Below are 20,950 nucleotides of genomic sequence, written 5' to 3'. Positions count from 1 at the left end.
AACAGTATCGTATATTAATGCATATATGTGGGACCTTGAAAAATGGTACAGATGAACCGGTTTGCAGTGCATAAATTGAGACATAGATGTAGAGAACAAACATATGGACACCAAGGGGGGAAAGCGGCAGGGGGGGTGGTGGTGGTGGTGTGATGAATTGGGAGATTGGGATTGAGATATAAAATGTATAACTAATAAGAGCTTGTTGTATAAAAAATAAACAAAATAAAATCCATAAATTCAAAAAAAAAAAGAAAAAAAATCATAAGATCATGAAGATAACAACAACAACAACAAAACTCAATTGGCAAAATTCTCAGAGGCTTTTAGTCTTTCATGGAGAAAAGCTTTCCCATTGGTGCTTCTCAACCTCAGGTCTATCCCTTTTGGTAAACATCAACTGTTTCCTTTTGAAATAATCACTGGGTGACCTATGTGCTTAGATGAAGGCATGTAAGAACCAGCATTACTTAAGGGTGCCATATCAAATTATTGCCAAGGACTTATTAAAGCACTTAAAGAAAATGAAAAGCTACTAACTAATTCCTTTCACAGTGAGCTCCTGGGAGACAAAGACTCTAAGGACCATGGGTTACAGCCTGGGGATTTTGTCTATTGGACAAGATATCAAATAAAGGACTCTTAACAACCACATTGGAAGAGGCCATATCAGATATTACTAACAAATCTGTGCTGCAAAACTTAAAGGAGTAAGCTCTTGGATTCACATTGCTCACCTTAAAAAGCCTCCTCTCCTAAATGGACTGCAACTCCTGTTTCTGACACCCAGCTTTGACTAACTAAAACCAGCACTACCAGACCAGGATGAGAAGATGAAATCCAAAGTAAACAGATGACCCAAGATGCTGGACCAGGTCTGTATGCTAATTACTTTGATAATCGTTAACTTTTGCTTATGAACCAAATGTATTTATTTCTTGGGCTCAATCATATGAAAATTTCAAAAATCAATCCAATTGCTGGGTTTGTGGCCAATTACCCATGTCCCGCACTTCTGGATTACACTGGTGGGTTTAACCCCTTCAGGGTTCAGACTGGCTAGACCTTAGGCATTTTATCTTAGAAGAAAGAAATTCTAGTACCATGCAAGCCACCAGTGATATCAATAAGTGGGACCCTCTTACCTGGTTAATTAATGACACCTGTTCTGAACCTGGCCATAAATACTCCTTTTCACTAGATGTTACCCAATCCCAACCAGAGCAGCATTCTAAAGCTAAACCTAAAAATGTAACAACCCGCCTTTTTGGTGGCATTATTCCCCAGTTATGGGATGAATTTATTTGATGCCAGCCTATGGCAACCTGAATATGAGGGACCCTCTCTGTTGGGGACAAACCAATCATACCAAAGATAATCAACCTAGCAATACTTATAAGTTATGGTGGATGCCACCTGAAAGTTGTCAATATACTATAACTTTGAGGACCAGTGATTGGTTTGGAACTAATTGGTTAAGAGGACCAGGGGTATACTGGGTAGCTTCTAATGGGATCCAATGGATTTGTGGAACAAATTTGTGGCCTCGGCTTTCCTCAGGTTGGTTAGGGAGATGCACAATTGTTTTCCCTTGGGTTCAAGGTCACTTACCGGTAACCTTGGAAACAGCCCCTGCCAATCTGCCTTTAATGTGGGCACACTGGGTTTGATTAGGTTTTCAATGATATGATCATTTGGTCGTGATATTTGTTCCTGTGCATGGAATAGAAGATATCATTACTCACATAGAAGCTTTACTAAAATTTACTCAGCAAGCTTTGAATGATAGTAATTGAGCCATTGGCTTGCTCAATTCAGAAGTCTCCATGATGAGAAAAGTGGTCCTACAGAATTGCATAGCCCTTGATATTCTGCTTCTCAAGGGGAATTGTGCTATAATACATACTGAATGCTGTGTCTTCATACCTGACAAGTCTTCTAATGTAACTCATTCTTAATACATATGGAGACTCAAATTTCTGGTCTGAATAATCCTCTTCCCAGTTTAGGGGAAATACTAGGAAAATGGTTTGGTTTAGGAGGATCTTGGCTTAAAACTTTACTAATAATGTTGTTTACTCCTCCTGGCAATTTTAATTACAGTTTGTCTAACTTGTAAGGTGATAGTTTCTTGCCTTTCATGCCATATATTACCTACTCCTACTAAGATAATGATGTCTAAACAACTTGAAATTATTGATTACATCTATAGTTCTTTATAAAATAATGGACATGCACAATGCACATGCGAGGCAAAACTGGCATAAATCTTATTGGACAATCTGGAATTGACCTTCAGTCCTTGCCGAACATCCTATTAGTATAATCACCGTCCTCCCCAAAAATAGAGAACCAGGCTACTAGGTCCCAGCCATCAAGGGACATGATGAACCCAAGCAGGTAAGCAACCTGCATTGAGGGACGAAATAATTGATTACCTTATGCTTTTTATCAAAAGATTTATGATAAAAAGGGGGAGATTGATGAAATAAAAATTCATAATTTAAGGCAACTCTCTAAAAATTTAAACATAAACATTTTCTCTGCCCTTTGGCCTCCTCTCTCCCTTCTACTGTGCATTGTGTATCTGCATTATGCATTGACCAGACCTCCCCAATGGCAGAAATACCTGCTCCACCATATAGAGCAATATACTCTCAGGGCTAGCAAGATCATTCCTTAGGAGATAACATTCCTTCTTAATCCTGCAAGGGGTCAGGATGACCCATTACTTTGTAAGTGCAATTCTAGATTGTGTACACTGTCAATACATCATGTGATATATAACCTTCTGTCTCAAAAATGTATATAACTGTGCTTTGACCTCTAATGGGCAGAACAGTTCTCAGAGCTCTCTGGGTTATAATCTGTCTCCTGGGTTATAATCCTCAGGTTGGCTCTAATACAATTTTCCATCTCTTTCATAGATTGACTATTGATTAATTTTTCATCAACACATTTTTTTTAAGCCTGTAGCTGGTTACTTTGTAAGAGTCTGGAGATGAGCTCACAGCAAGTTTGAGTGTAATATAACCATTTCCGTAGAGGGTTTTATTTTATTTTGTAATAAAATTTTAAGTGATTTGTCAAGAAAATATCCAAACCCAAATAAAAATTTGTCTCTTGTTCTACAGTTGGATCATGAATGCTAAGACATTTTCTCACTATGGACAACAAAAATAAAGTATCTTTGGGACTTTCCTGGTGGTCCAGTGGTTAAGACCCTGCACTTCCAATGCAGGGGGCGCAGGTTTGATCCTTGGTTGGGAAACTAAGATCCCACATGCCACGTGGCACAACCAAAAAAAAATAAAAACAAGTAAAAAATTAAAATAAATAATGAAGGGAAAATAAAGAAAAAAAGTCTCTTTAAAATGACATTTCAATAGCTGATGTTGCCAAACTAATTAATATAAAAAAGGGATTTGAAAGGGAGAAAAGCTTTTTTAAAATATGAGTTACTTGGTACTATATTAAGGGGAAAAATACTTTTCCCCCAAATTATGAATCTGTATCTGTATCTTATTAATACAAGCATTTTTAATATTACTCCTTTATTTTAGAATGAATAATGCTTATAAGTATAACTAAGTCTCAAGTATAAAGGGACTGATTATCTGCCTGGAATATAATTTGAGCCTTTCTTCCACTCCCAACTTATCATTTAGAAATTTCATTGTATTAATAACAAAAGTTAGGCAACTAAAGGAACAAGGTATAATTCAAATAAGCAAATTCTGTTCTTTATTAGCTGCCCTTGAGAAAGTTTGAAAATGGAATTGAGGGGAAGCAATACCATAACGCTTATACTCATCAATTTATTTAATAGTGTTCTCTTTCTTCTATATTAGCAAAGCAGTTGAATAAAGCTTTATGTACTTACTCAAAGAGACTAAATCTCGATATGTTAAATGGCTTGCTCCATGTTGGTTTCACATGCACACACATAAACATATAAAACAAACCAAATAAATACTTAAGAACTTGATGTAGAGAGAAGATTCCCTCCCCAAAAAGAAGCTTCTGGTAAGATGAAGTAGACATACTTTTCCCTATTCTTCTCACTATTCATTCTTACAAATAAGAACACTGGACACTATATATAAAATAAGAATATGAAAGGTGGAGAGAAGGCAGACAGCTAGGGTCCTTGGGACCAAAAGGAAGAGATGTTTATGAGTTCTGTGGGGTTTCTCTTTGCCTCATATATCCCAGACTTGGAACTGAAGAAGCTAGAACCCTCAAACTGCCAATTACTGCTGTAAAAGGCCCAATAAATCCTGGTCTCCCTAGCAACAGATCAGGAAAGGAGCATCTTAACAAGGCAGAAAGCTTTTATATAATAATTGCTATACTCCAGTCAAACATTACAGAAAAGAACCGTGGCTCCTCACCCCTACCCATACCAGAAAAATCCAGGTGGGTACCACAGAATTCTCATGAGGTTGAAGCAGAGCACGACAACATTCATGCGTGGGTGATGTTCAAGAGGTCCAAGTAGATAACGGGAACTCTCATCCCCCTTCATCAGCAATGAAACCATTCATCCCCATGATATCAGTGGGGACCACGTAGAAGCTCTGGACTTCAGCCCCATGCAGCACAACATTCTTTTACCTACTGGGGAAATATCAAAAGAGAAGTGGAGAGTAAGGAACTTCACTATCACCTAATGGTACCAAAGCACCCCCATTACAGTATCACTGGAGACTGTGTGGGAAGCCAGAATTCCGATTCTTGCCCAGGAGTAAAAATAAGCAAATAAGCTCCCATCCTTAGGTGGTAATGAGGTCAAGTGGGGAATCTGGAATTCTACTTACACCTGGAAGTAACAAGGTGGTGATACTCCTCACCCTGCCAAAGCACTGTCAGAGAAAACCAGATGAAGCAGAAGATTTAAATAACACCCAGAGTCTAATAACATAATATTAAAATGTTCAGGTTTCAACTGAAAATCACTTATACCAAGAACAAGGAGGATCTTAAACTGAATGAAAAAAGAAAATCAAACTGTGTCAACACTGAGATGATACAGATGATAAAATTATTTGAAAAAGATTTTCAATCAACTTTTATAAAAAAGCATAAGTGAGGAATTACAAACACAGCTGAAACAAAAATTGAAAGTCTCATTAAGGATTTAGAAAGCACTAGCAAGGAAATAGAAGAAATAAAAAAGACCAAATGAAATTTTAGAAGTAAAGCATAGAGTAAGTAAAAATTTAAAAGCTCAGTAGGTGGGCTCAAGAGATTGGAGAGAACAGGTAAAAAATTTATGAACTGAAGATGCAGCATTAAAAATTGCCCAAACTAGTAAAAGAAACAAAAAGCAGAGAATAACATCCCTCATAAACGTATATGCAAAAGTATTCAACAATATATTAGCAAACAGAATTCAAAAATATATAAAAAGGATATACACCATGACCAAGTGAGATTTCTTCCATCTATGTAAGGCTAGTTCAACATTTGAAAGTCAAATAATGTAAACTCTCACGTTAACAGATTAGAGAAGAAAAATCATATGATTATATCAATAGATGCAGAAGAAAACACTTGACAAAATTCACCAGCAATTCATGATAGAAACTCTCAGAAAGCTAGGAATAGAGAAGGACTTCCTCAATTTCATTAAAAAAAAAAATTAAAAAACCACTACAGCCAACATCATTCTTTTTTTTTTTCTATATTTTTAAACATCTTTATTGGAGTATAATTGCTCTACAATGGTGTTTTAGTTTCTACTTTATAACAAAGTGAATCAGTTATACATATGCATATGTTCCCATATCTCTTCCCTCTTGTGTCTCCCTCCCTCCCACCCTCCCTATCCCACCCCTCTAGGTGGTCACAAAGCACCGAGCTGATATCCCTATGCTATGCGGCTGCTTCCCACTAGCTATCTATTTCACGTTTGGTAGTGTATGTATGTCCATGCCACTCTCTCACTTTGTCACAGCTTACCCTTCCCCCTCGCCATAGCCTCAAGTCCATTCTCTAGTAGGTCTGTGTCTTTATTCCCATCTTGCCACTAGGTTTTTCATGACCTTTTTTTTTTTTTTTAGATTCCATATATATGTGTTAGCATACTGTATTTGTTTTTCTCTTTCTGACTTACTTCACTCTGTATGACAGACTCTAGGTCCAGCCACCTCACTACAAATAACTCACTTTCGTTTCTTTTTATGGCTGAGTAATATTCCATGGTATATATGTGCCACATCTTCTTTATCCATTCATCTGTTGATGGACACCGAGGTTGCTTCCATGTCCTAGCTATTGTAAATAGAGCTGCAATGAACATTGTGGTACATGACTCTTTTTGAATTATGGTTTTCTCAGGGTATATGCCCAGTAGTGGGGTTGCTGGGTTGTATGGTAGTTCTAGTTTTAGTTTTTTAAGGAACCTCCATACTGTTCTCCATAGTGGCTGTATCAATTTACAATCCCACCAACAGTGCAAGAGGGTTCCCTTTTCTCCACACCCTCTCCAGCATTTATTGTTTGTAGATTTTTTGATGATGGCCATTCTGACCAGTGTGAGATGATATCTCAGTGTAGTTTTGATTTAAATTTCTCTAATGATTAATGATGTTGAGCATTCTTCCATGTGTTTGTTGGCCATCTGTATGTCTTCTTTGGAGAAATGTCTATTTAGGTCTTCTGCCCATTTTTGGATTGGGTTTTTTTTTTTTTTGTTATTGAGCTGCATGAGCTGCTTGTAAATTTTGGAGATTAATCCTTTGTCAGTTGCTTCATTTGCAAATATTTTCTCCCATTCTGAGGGTTGTCTTTTGGTCTTGTTTATGGTTTCCTTTGCTGTGCAAAAGCTTTTAGGTTTCATTAGGTCCCATTTGTTAATTTTTGTTTTTATTTCCATTTCTCTAGGAGGTGGGTCAAAAAGGATCTTGCTGTGATTTATGTCAGAGTGTTCTGCCTATGTTTTCCTCTAAGAGTTTGATAGTGTCTGGCCTTACATTTAGGTCTTTAATCCATTTTGAGTTTATTTTTGTGCATGGTGTTAGGGAGTGTTCTAATTTCATACTTTTACATGTACCTGTCCAGTTTTCCCAGCACCACTTATTGAAGAGGCTGTCTTTTCTCCACTGTATATTCTTGCCTCCTTTATCAAAGATAAGGTGACCATATGTGCGTGGCTTTATCTCTGGGCTTTCTACCCTGTTCCATTGATCTATATTTCTGTTTTTGTGCCAGTACCATACTGTCTTGATTACTGTAGCTTCGTAGTATAGTCTGAAGTCAGGGAGCCTGATTCCTCCAGCTCCATTTTTTCGTTCTCAAGATTGCTTTGGCTATTCGGGGTCTTTTGTGTTTCCATACAATTTGTGAAATTTTTGGTTCTAGTTCTGTGAAAAATGCCAGTGGTAGTTTGATAGGGATTGCATTGAATCTGTAGATTGCTTTGGGCAGTAGAGTCATTTTCACAATGTTGATTCTTCCAATCCAAGAACATGGTATATCTCTCCATCTATTTGTATCATCTTTAATTTCTTTCATCAGTGTCTTATAATTTTCTGCATACAGGTCTTTTGTCTCCTTAGGTAGGTTTATTCCTAGATATTTTATTCTTTTTGTTGCAATGGTAAATGGGAGTGTGTTCTTAATTTCACTTTCAGATTTTTCATCATTAGTGTATAGGAATGCCAGAGATTTCTGTGCATTAATTTTGTATCCTGCTACTTTACCAAATTCATCGATTAACTCTAGTAGTTTTCTGGTAGCATCTTTAGGATTCTGTATGTATAGTATCATGTCATCTGCAAAGAGTGACCGCTTTACTTCTTCTTTTCCGATGTGGATTCCTTTTATTTCTTTTTCTTCTCTGATTGCTGTGGCTAAAACTTCCAAAACTATGTTGAATAATAGTGGTGAGAGTGGGCAACCTTGTCTTGTTCCTGATCTTAGTGGAAATGGTTTCAGTTTTTCACCATTGAGGACGATGTTGGCTATGGGTTTGTCATATATGGCCTTTATTATGCTGAGGAAATTTCCCTCTATGCCTGCTTTCTGCAGGGTTTTTATCATAAATGGGTGTTGAATTTTGTCGAAAGCTTTCTCTGCATCGATTGAGATGATCATATGGTTTTTCTCCTTCAGTTTGCTAATAAGGTGTATCACCTTGATTGATTTGCGTATATTGAAGTATCCTTGCATTCCTGGGATAAACCCCACTGGTTCATGGTGTATGATCCTTTTAATGTGCTGTGGGATTCTGTTTGCTAGTATTTTGTTGAGGATTTTTGCATCTATGTTCATCAGTGATATTGGCCTGTATTTTTCTTTCTTTGTTACATCTTTGTCTGGTTTTGGTATCAGGGTGATGGTGGCCACATAGAATGAGTTTGGGAGTGTTCCTTCTTGTGCAATTTTTTGGAAGAGTTTGAGAAGGATGGGTGTTAGCTCTTCTCTAAGTATTTGATAGAATTCGCCAGTGAAGCCATCTGGTCCTGGACTTTTGTTTGTTGGAAGACCTTTAATCACAGTTTCAATTACATTACTTGTGATTGGTCTGTTCATATTTTCTAATTCTTCCTGGTTCAGTATTGGAAGGTTCTACCTTTCTAAGAATTTGTCTGTTTCTTCCAGCTTGTCCATTTTATTGGCATAAAGTTGCCTGTAGTAGTCTCTTAGGATGCTTTGTATTTCTGTGCTGTCTGTTGTAACTTCTCCTTTTTCATTTCTAATTTTATTGATTTGAGTCCTCTCCCTCTTTTTCTTGATGAGTCTGGCTAATGGTTTATCAATTTTGTTTATCTTCCCAAAGAACAAGCTTTTAGTTTTATTGATCTTTGCTATTTTTTTCTTTGTTTCTGTTTCATTTATTTCTGCTCTGATCTTTATGATTTATTTCTTTCTGCTGACTTTGCATTTTGATCGTTCTTCTTTCTCTAGTTCCTTTAGGTGTACGGGTAGATTGTTTATTTGAGATTTTTCTTGTTTCCTGAGGTAGGCTTGTATAGCTATAAACTTCCCTCTTAGAACTGCTTTTGCTGCATCCCACAGGTTTTGGATCATCGTGTTTTCATTGTCATTTGTCTCTAGGTATTTTTTTTTATTTCCTCTTTGATTTCTTCAGTGATCTCTTGGTTATTTAGTAACATATTGTTTAGCCTCCATGTGTTTGTGTTTTCTACGATTTTTCACCTGTAATTGATTTCTAATCTCATAGTGTTGTGGACAGAAAAGATACTTGATATGATTTCAATTTTCTTAAATTTACTGAGGCTTGATTTGTGACCCAAGATGTGATCTCTCCCAGAGAATGTTCCATGCACACTTGAGAAGAAAGTAGTTCTTCTTGCTTCTGCTGTTTGCCCTCTGGTGGATGAGGGTATCTCCGAGGCTTGCCAACATCATTGTTAATGTTAGGAAATTAAAAAGTAGATGGTTTCCCACTAAGATTGAGAACAAGGGAAGGATGTCTCCTCTCACCACTCCTGTTCAATTTCAAACTTGAAAGTCTACCTAATGCAATAAGATAAGGAAAGGACATAAAATGTAAACAGATTGGGAAGGAAGAAATAAAACTGTCATTAACTAGATGACATGAACTTCTATATATAAAATCTCAAAGATTTGATTAAAAACTCTGAGAACTAATTAATAAGTACAGCAATATTGCAGGAAACAAAATAAATATTCAAAACTCAATTGTTTTCCTATATAGCAGCAATTTGACTGAACAATTGGAATTTAAAATTAAAAACACAATGAATTTACATTAGCACCAAGAAATGGAATACATAGCTATAAATCTGAAAAAAAATAGTACAAGATGTACATGAGGATATCTACAAAATGCTGATGAAAGAAATCAAAGAGCTAACTAAATGGAGACCATGGTCTCCATGATCATGGGAAAGAAGACTCAATATTGTTCTGATATCAGTTCTTCCCAAATTGATCTATAGATTCAGTACAATACCAATTTAAATTCCAACAAATTAATTTGTAGATACTGGCAAATTGAATCTAAACTTTATATGGGAAGGCAAAAGACCCAGAATTAGCCACCAAAATATTGAAAAACAAAAACAAAGTCATAGGACTGATAATATCTGACTTCAAGATTCACTGTAAAGCTATAGTAATCAAGACAATGAGTTATGGGTGAAGAATAGACAAATAGATCAATGGAACAGAAGAGAAAGTCTAGAAATAAACCCACACAACTGATATTTGACAAAGAATCAAAAGCAATCAAATAGATAAAGGATTGTCTTTTCAGCAAATGGTGCTGGAACAACTGGAGATCCAGATGCAAAAAAAAAAAAAAAAAAAAAGACACTGACCTTACACCTTTTACAAAAATTAACTTAAAATGGATCACAGATCTAGATGTAGATGCCAAACAAAAAGTCTCCCAGAAGATAACATAGAAGAAAATCTAGATAACCTTGGGTTCAGCAATGAGTTTTTAGGTACAACACCAAAAGGATGACCCATAAAAGAAAATATTGATACACTGGATATCATTAAAATTAAAAATTTCTGCTTTGTAAAATCCATTGTTAAGAGAATGAAAAGATAAGTTACAGATGGGGAGAAAAACTTTGACAAACACATATCTGATAAAAAGACTTGTATCCAAAATATTCAAAGAACTCTTAAAACTCAACATTAGGAAACAAACAACCCAATAAAATTGGGCAAAATATAAGAACATACTCCCTACCAAAGAAGATAAACAGATGGAAGATAAGCATATGAAAATAATCCAACATTATATGTAACTAGGGAACTGCAAATTAAAATGACAATGAAATACCACTACACATCTATTAGAATGGTTAACATCAAAAACACTGACACGCCAAATACTGGTGACCATGTGAAATGACAGAAACTCATTCATTGCTGATGGAAATGCAAAATGGTATAGCTACTTTGGAAGTCAGTTAGGAAGTTTCTTACAAAACTGAACCTAGTTTCTTACCGTATGATCCAGCAACTGTGCTCCTCCTAGGTATTAACCAAATGTGTATTACACAACTGGTCACACAAAGACCTGCACATAACTCCTTATAGCAGTTTTATTCAGTATGTCAAAAATTTGGAAGCAATCAAGATGTCCTTCAATAGGATAAGCAAACTGTGGTACATCCATGCCATGGAATTTTTAAAAAATGATGGTTAATGTATATATGTCCATGCCACTCTCTCACTTTGTCCCAGCTTACCTTTCCCCCTCCCCATATCCTCAAGTCCATTCTCTGGTAAGTCTGCATCTTTATTCCCGTCTTGCCCCTAGGTTCTTCATGACCATTTTTTTTGTTGTTTTTTAGATTCCATATATATATGTGTTAGCATACAGTATTTGTTTTTCTCTTTCTGACTTACTTCACTCTGTATGACAGACTCTAGGTCCATCCACCTCACTACAAATAACTCAATATATACACTACCAAATGTAAAATAGATAGCTAGTGGGAAGCAGCCGCATAGCACAGGGAGATCAGCTTGGTGCTTTGTGACCACCTAGAGGGGTGGGATAGGGAGGGTGGGAGGGAGGGAGACGCAAGAGGGAAGAGATATGGGGATACATGTATATGTATAACTGATTCACTTTGTTATAAAGCAGAAACTAACACACCATTGTAAAGCAATTATACTCCAATAAAGATGTTAAAAAAAAAAGTGATGGTTAAAATAAAGTGATAATTCAATGGGGCTAAAATAAGCTCTTCCACAAATGGTATTGGAACAACTAAAAAGCCATGTGCAAAGAATGAATTTGGACTCCCATCTCCCACTAAATACAAAAATTAACTCAATATCAGTCAGTGACCTAAATTAAATATAAAAGTTAAAACTATAAAATTCATAGATATGACACCAAAGCAATGAGGTAGTAAAGAAATAACATAAATTGGGCTCTATCAAAATGAAAAACTTTTGTGCATCAAAAGATATTGTTAAGAAAATGAAAAGATAACTTGCTGAATGGGATAAAATAGTGCCAATCATATATCTTATAAGGGTCTAAAATCCAGAATACATAAAGAACACTTACAACTTAATAAAAAAAAGACAGACAATCCAATTGAAAAATGGGCAAAATACTTGGAAATACATGTCTCCAAAACATATAAAAATGGCCAAAAAGCATATGAAAATATGCTCAGCACCATTAGTCATTAGGGAAATGCAAATAAAAACCACAATGAGGTACCACTTCACAACCACTAGGATGACATTAATACAAATAAAATGGAAAATAACAAGCGTTGGTAAGTATATGAAGAAATTGGAACACTCTCTGCAGCAAAATAATAGCAAACTGAATTCAACAATACATTAAAATGATCATACACCATGATCAAGTGGGATTTATTCCAGGGATGCAAGGATGGTTCAAATCATCTGAAAAAATTCAACATCTATCTATGATTAAAACTCTCGACAATGTGGGTATAGAGGGGAAACGCCTGAACATAATAAAGACTATATATGACAAGCCCACAGCTACCATCATACTCAACTGTGAAAGCTGAAAAGTTTACCTCTAAGATCAGGAACCAGACAAGGATGCCCACTCTCACCACTTTTATTCAACAGAGTATTGGAAGTCTTAGCCAGAGCAATTAGGCAAGAAAAAGAAATAAAATGTATCCAAATCAGAAAGGAAGAAATAAAACTATTCTTATTTGCAGATGACAAGATATTATATACAGAAAACCCAAAAGAGGCCATTTTAAAAATTTTAGAATTAATAAAAATCTAATCCAGTAAATTTACAGGATACAAACTCAATATACCAAAATCTGTTGCATTTCTATACATTAAGAGTGAGTGATCAAAAAGAGAAATGAAGAAAACAATCCCATTTACAATTGCATCAAAAAGAATAAAATACGTAGGAATAAATTTAACCAGTGAGGTAAAAGACATGTACACTGAAAACTATAAAACATTAGTAAAAGTAATTAAAGAAGATACAAATAAATGGAAAAACATTCTGTGCTCATAGATTGGAAGAATTAATATTGCTAAAACGTACTTACTACCCAAAGCAATCTACAGAGTCACTTCAATCCAAATATCAGTAGCATTTCCCACAAAAATAGAAAAACAACCCTAAAATGTTTATCGAACCACAAGACCCAAAATAATCAAAGCAATCTTGAGAAAGAAGAACAATTCTTGATGCCTCAAAATTTCAAACTGTATTACAAAGCCAGTAATCAAAACAGTATGGTATTGGTGTAAAAACAGACACATAGATCAATGCAATAGAAGAGAGAGCTTAGAAAGAAAGCCAAACATAATATAGTCAACTAATTTATGGCAAAGGAGCCAAGAATATACAATGCAGAAAATACATTCTCTTCAATAAATGGTGTTAGGAAAACTGGACAGCCATATGCAAAAGAATGAAACTGGACCGCTATCTTCTACCATACCCAAAAACTAACTCAAAATAGATGAAAGACTTGATTGTAAGACCTGAAACCATAAAACTCCTAAAAGAAAACATAAGCGGTAATCTCCTTGACATTGGTCTTGGTGGTGAGTTTTTGGATTTGATGCCAAAAGCAAAGGCAAAAAAAGCAAATATAAACAAGTGGGACTACATCAATCTAAAAATCTCCTGCACAGCAAAGGAAACTATCAACAAAAGAAAAAGGCAACCTATGGAACAGGAGAATATATTTGCAAATCCTATATCTGATAAGGGGTTAACATCCAAAATATATAAAGAACTCATACAACTGAATAACAACAACAACAAAAGCAATCTGATTAAAAAAATGGGCAAAGGGTCTGAATAGACATTTTTCCAAAGAAGACGTACAGATGGCCAACAGGTACATGAAAAAGTGCTCAAAATCATTAATCATCAGGGAAATGCAAATCAAAACCACAACTGTGATGAATGTTAACTGGACTGTGGTGATTATTTCACAATATATACAAATATAGAATCATTACACTGTACACGAGACTAACATAATGTCATATTATTTATATCTCAATTTAAAAAATTTAAAACATAAGGAAATATCACTCCACTCCTGTTAGAATGGCTATTATGAAAAAGACAAATAAAAAGTGTTGGCAAGGATGTGGAGAACAGCTAACCCTTGTGCACTGTTGGTGGGAACATAAATTGGTGCAGCCACTATGGAAATGGTATGGAGGTTCCTCAAAAATTTAAACATAGAACTTCTATATGATCCAGCAATTCTACTTCTGGGTATTTATCCAAAGGAAATGAAAACACTAAATCAGAAATATATGTGCACCATATTAATTGCAGCATTATTTACATAGCCAAGACATGGAAACAACCTAAGTGCCCATCAGTGGATTAATGAATAAAGAAAATGTGTGTGTATGTATGTGTGTATATATACATATATATATACATATATATACACACACACATATATATATAAAGTCATAAAAAAAGAATGAAATCTTGCCATTTGTGACAATATGGATGGACCTTGAGGGCATTATGCTAAGTGAAATAAATCAGCCAAAGAAAGACAAATACCATATGATCTCATATATATGCAGAATCTAAATCAAAAACAAAAACACAAGCTAATAAACACAGAAAAAATGTTGCCAGAGGCAGGGGGTGGGGAATGGGCAAAATGCATGAAGGTAGACAAAAGGTACAAACTTCCAGTTAAAAAATAAATAAGTCATGGGGATGTCATGTACAGTATGGTGACTATAATTAATAATAATGTATTATATATTTGAAAGTTGTGAAGACCATAGAACTTAAAAGTTCTCATCACAAGAAAAAAATTGTAACTGTGTGGTTATGGATGTTAAGTAGACTTACTGTGGTGATCATTTCACAATATATACAAATATCAAATCATTATGTTGTACACCTGAAACTAATATAATTTTATATGTCAATTATGTCTCAATAAAGAAAAAGAAATTGGAACTCTTGTGCATTGCTGGTGGGAATGTAAAATGGCTCAGCCACTCTGGAAAAAAGGTTTGGCAGTTCCTCAGAAAGTTAGACATGAAATTACCATATGACCCTGTAATTCCACTTCTATGTATATACCCAGAATAAATGAGAAAACACACTCAAATAAATACATATACATGTATGTTCATAGTGGCACCATTCACATTACGTCCATCAATGGATGAATGAATAAGCAAACTGTGGTATATATATCTAATGGAATATTATCCATCAATAAAAAAGGGATGAAGTACTAATACATACTATAATATGGATAAACCATAAGTTTATAGAGACAGAACACAGATTGGTACATGCCAAAGGCTGGGCAAAAGCACAAATGGGGAGAAACTGTTTTAACTGGTGAGGTTTTTTACCTTGGAGTGATGGAAATGTTTTGGAATTATTGTAGATAGAATTGGGGGGTTCCCAGAACACTAAATGTACTAAATGCCACTGAATTGCTCATTTTAAAATGGGTAATTTTATGTTATGTTAATGTCACTTCAATAAGTCATTGAAAATTAAGAAATTAGTTGTCAAGCTATGAAAAGACACAGAGGAACCCTAAATACATACTGCTAAGTGAGAGAAGCTAGTCTTTAAAAGACTAAAAAGATTTAAAAATGCTGTGTAATTCTGACTGTATGACATTCTGGAAAAGGCAAATTTATAGAAACAGTAAAAATATTGGTGGTTTTAGGGGTTTGGGTGGAGAGAGGGAGGGATAAATAGGTGGAGCACAGGGGATTTTTAGGGCAATGAATCTATTCTGTATGGTATTGTAATAGTGGATACATGGCATCATGCATTTGCCAAAACCTATAAAACTGTACAGCACAAAGAGTGAAACCTAAAGTAAACCGGACTCTAGCTGATAAAAATATATTAACAATGATTCATCAATTGTAACAAGGAACGACATTGATGCATAATGTTAATAATAGAGGAAACTATGCATGGAGGGGGGTATATGCGAACTCTGCACTTTCCGTTCCATTTTTTCTCTAAATCTAAAACTGATCTAAATAAGAAAGTACATTAATTTTTTTTTAAATACCTGAACTTAACACCAGAGAGAAAAAAGGACTGAAAAATGTTTAGAGCCTCGGGGACCTGTTTGACTATAAGGAAAGCTCTAACCTTCACATAATCAGAGCCTCAGAGGGAGAGGAGAGTATGGGGCTAAAAATGTATTTAAAGAAATAATGGTGGGGGGCTTACCTGGTGGTGCAGTGGTTGAGAATCTGCCTGCCAATGCAGGGGACACGGGTTCGCGCCCTGGTCTGGGAAGATCCCACATGCCGCGGAGCAACTAGGCCCGTGAGCCACAATTACTGAGCTTGCGCATCTGGAGCCTGTGCTCCGCAACAAGAGAGGCCGTGATACTGAGAGGCCCGCGCACCGCGATGAAGAGTGGCCCCCACTTGCCGCAACTAGAGAAAGCCCTCGCACAGAAACGAAGACCCAACACAGCCATAAATAAATAAACAAATAAATTTTAAAAATTAAAAAAAAAAGAAATAATGGTGGAAATTTTCTCTAATTTGAAAACCTACATGAGCCTATGTATTTAAGGAGCATAGCAAATCCCAAATAGTAGAATCCCAAAGAAACCCAGGTCAAGATACACCATAGTGAAACATTGAAAACAAATAATTTTTTAAAAATCTTGAAAATGGCAAGAGAGAAATGACACATTACCTACAGAGGAAAATTTTAAATGACATCACAGTCCTTATCAGATACTATGGAGGCTAGATGTTTATTCTATGTATCCAGTATTACTCCAATAACAAAAACAGCCAAGGATAGTACAGAAAAAGAAAACTACAGACCAATATCCCTAAAGAATAGTGATGCAAAAATTTTTACAATATTAGCAAATAAAATCCAGCAATATATAAAAGAAAATCCACAACATGACTAAATGGGGTTTAATCTAGGGATGCAAGGCTCATTCAGTATTGGAAAATCAATAATGTAATACATCATATTAGCTGTCTAATGATGAAAAGTCACATGATCATATCAATTGATGTAGTAAAAGCATTTGAAAAATCTAATGTCCACTAATAAATATTAACACTCAAAAAATAGGAATAGAGGGGAACTTACTCAACTTGATAAAGGACACCTATAAAAACCTACAGCTAACTTCTTACTTAATACTGAAAGATTAAATTCTTTATCCCTAGTCTCCTTTTTGAGACAAGGATGTCTGCTGTCACCCCTGCAGAGGACATGGTGGAACTTACAAAAAAAAATTTCTAATACCAATGAGTGAATTCAGAAAGGTTTCAGGATACAAGATCAACAAACACAAATCAATTACATAAAAGCCTTTCTGGAATGGCAGTGAGAAGCACCCTAAGGACCCTCCCACTAACCGTAACTGATGAAAATTAAAACAAGCAGGGGTAAAATGTCATGGATTTTGATTTTTGAACTGAGATTTAGAATAGTTTCTTTAATAAATGTATCCGCATTTGCTGTATGTCCTTGAGGCAATTTCCATATGTGGTAGCTTCCCAGGAGGGATAGGTCTCCAGCATTTCTCATCCCAGTCAGGTCTGCATTACAGAAGCACTTTTCCATGGAAGACTGGCTGAGAGGTATCAGGCTTCCTTACTATATACCTATATACTATATACCACCTCCATCATAGGTGGTAGTTCTACCCCAAGCACATCAGGACAAAAAAAGCATGCCCAGATTACACTCTTCACACTTAGCTTACAGGGTGGAAGAGGGAGAATGTAGGGCTTATAGGAGAGAGAGGCAAACTGAGAAGACCAGAGAAAACCACTCCCACCCACTACCCCATAGGTAAAGCAGTGATGTCACTTTACATAAAGCAGGCAACTGTCTCTATCTCTAATTCTGGAGCAGTGGCTTAAAGGTTTTTACAGGAGGAGAGGCAGACCATAAGAACAGAGAACTCCATATTTGTCCTCAGAGGAATAAACTTTATTTGGAACAGAGATGGGGTGGGAGGGGGAGTTTAAGCTTAAGGGCACTGTTGGAAGCAATGGAGATTTCGGTAATAAGCAATTCAGAGGAGGGTGATAGCTCCATGAGAGCAACAAGCTAAACCACTGACCCGCCAAAATTTCAACAGGCAGTATCAAGGAAAGAGACAACTATGAAGAGTTCTCCTGGGCTCAAAAAAAAAAAAAAAAAATCCTACAAACTGGCATCAAAGACTATCCCTACACCAAAATAAACAAATGGGACCTAATTAAACTTAAAAACTTTTACACATCAAAGGAAATGATGGACAAAACAAAAATACAACCCACTGAGTAGGAGAAAAATATTTGCAGATGATATGACCAATAAGGGGTTAATATCTAAAATATATAAACAGTTCATACAACACAATATTTTAAAAAACACAAACAACCCACTTTAAAAGTGGACAGAAAAAAAAAAGTGGGCAGAACACCTGAATAGCCATTTTTCCAAAGAAGACATACATATGGCTAACAGGCACATGAAAAGATGCTCAAAATCACTAATCATCAAAGAAATGCAAATCAAAACCACCGTGAGATATCACCTCACCCCTGTCAGAATGGCTATCATCAAAAAGACCACAAATAACAAATGTTGGTGAGGATGTGAAGAAAAGGAAACCCTTGCACACTGTTGGTGGGAATGTAAATTGGTACAGCCACGGTGGAAAAGAGTATGGAGGTTACTCAAAAAACTAAAATAGAACAACCATATGATCCAGCAATTCCACTCCTGGGTATATATCCAAAGAAAATAAAAACACTAACCAGAAAAGATATCTACACCCCAGTGTTCACATATGGAAGTAACCTAAGTGTTCATCAACAGATAAATGGATAAAAAAGTTGTGGTATATATATACAATGGAATACTACTCAGCTGTAAAAAAAAGAATGACATTTTGCCATTTGCAAAAACATGGATGGACCTGGAGGGAATTATGCTTAGTGACATAAATCAGACAGAGAAAGACAATACTGTATGTTACCACTTATATGTGGAATCTAAAAAATAAAATAAATGAATAAGTATACAAAACAGAAATAGACTCACAGATATACAGAACAAACTAGTGGTTACCAGTGGGAGATGAAAGGGGGGAGGGGCAAGATAGGGGCAGAGGGTTAAGAGGTACAAACTACAATGTAAAATATAAATTAAGCTACAAGGGTATACTGTTCAGCACAGGGTATATAGCCAATATTTTGTAATAACTTTAAATGGAGTATAATCTATAAAAATTTTGAATCACTATGTTGTACACCTGAAACTAATAAAATACTATAAGTCAACTATACTTCAATAAAAAAAAAAAAAAAGGCATAGGGACTTCTCTGGTGACGCAGTGGATAAGACTCTGTGCTCCCAAAGCAGGGGACATGGGTTTGATCCCTGGTCAGGGAACTAGATCCCACATGCATGCCACAACTAAGACTTCACATGCCACAACTGGGGAGCCCACGTACTGCAACTAAGGACCTCACATGCCACAACTAAGGAGCTGGCAAGCTGCAACTAAGGAGCCCTGGAGCCTCAACTAAGGAGCCCGTCTGCTGCCACTAAGGAGCCCATGTGCTGTAACTAAGGAGCCGGTGAGCCACAACTAAGGAGCCTGCAAGCTGCAACGAAGGAGCCTGCCTGCCACAACTAAGACCCAGTGCAACCAAATAAATTAATTAATTAAAAAAAAATAAAGGCACAGAAGTAAAAAAAAAAAAAAAAGTCTATCCCTACAAAGGGGCCAAAATTTAATTGGGTCAGACTGACAAGCAATTATTTCCCCAGGGTATTGTAAAAACTAATAAAGCAATCAGGCAGCAATTATTGAAACCTAACAGCTAGGTGTGATATCAAGAGAGACAGAGAGGGCATACAGAAAAATCAGGTAAAAAGATGGTAAAAAACAGTGCTGCTAAAACTATCATTATACCAGGGTGACTGTCTATTTGCCCAAGGCTACATCCTCTAAAGAGTGACACCAGAGGGTGCACACTGTAGGGGAAATAAATTTTGAAGAAATAGTCCAAGCATGCCACTAAACAAATAAATCACACACAATAAGTCCTATTCAGAATTGCTACAATATATACTCTAAAATATACAGTTTTCAAGAAAAAAATTGAGACATGCAAAGAAACAGGAAAATCAGCCACATGAACAAGAAAGAGAGTGTGCCACAGAAATTGGTTTGAGAAGGCCCAGGTGTCAGACTTAGCAGATCAACATATCAAAGTAGTTATTATAAATATACATTATATATACATATATATGGAACTATGCTTAAGGAAGTAAAGAAACATATGATGGACATGTCTCATCAAATATAGAGTATCACTAAATAGGAGCAACAGTAGATTAAAGCTGGAAGATGAAAGAATTATTAACTTGGAGATTGATTAATAAAAATTGTGGAATAAAAGAACAAATAATGAAGGGAAGTAAGCAGAGCCTCACAAAAATGTGGGACAAAATTAAATGCATCAAAATGTATGTAATTTGAGTACCAGAAAGAATGGAGATAGGGACTGGAGTAGAAAAAATACTAGAACATATGTAGAATGTATAACAAACTCTCAAAACTCAACAGTATAAAGCAATCCAATTAGAAAATGGGTCAGGTGACATCAGCAAAAGCATGGGCTAGGAGGTCCCAATGCTTGTCTCCCCACAAAAACAACAAAAAATAAACAAGTAAAAACCAATGAAAATACTCTGTGAAAATTCTGGACTTCAGAGCAGAAACCCTGTGGAGCATAAAAACTGAGGATGGCCACATGAAGAAACATAGGAAGCATTTTACCTGCATACCCCCATCCCTGAGTCTAGAGCAGCTTGGTGCCAAGAGGGAACCCTTCAGAGGGATTTCACCCCATGGGTAAAAGAAGAGCAGGAGAAACACAGCAAGTCTAGTTACCACTCTGGACATTGCAGCATTTGCTAACTGAGGCCCGCACAGTCTTCACCAATGCT

Source organism: Balaenoptera acutorostrata, chromosome X, assembly GCF_949987535.1.
Source record: "Balaenoptera acutorostrata chromosome X, mBalAcu1.1, whole genome shotgun sequence".
NCBI lineage: Eukaryota > Metazoa > Chordata > Mammalia > Artiodactyla > Balaenopteridae > Balaenoptera > Balaenoptera acutorostrata.
Note: the sequence above shows the minus strand (reverse complement) of the source record.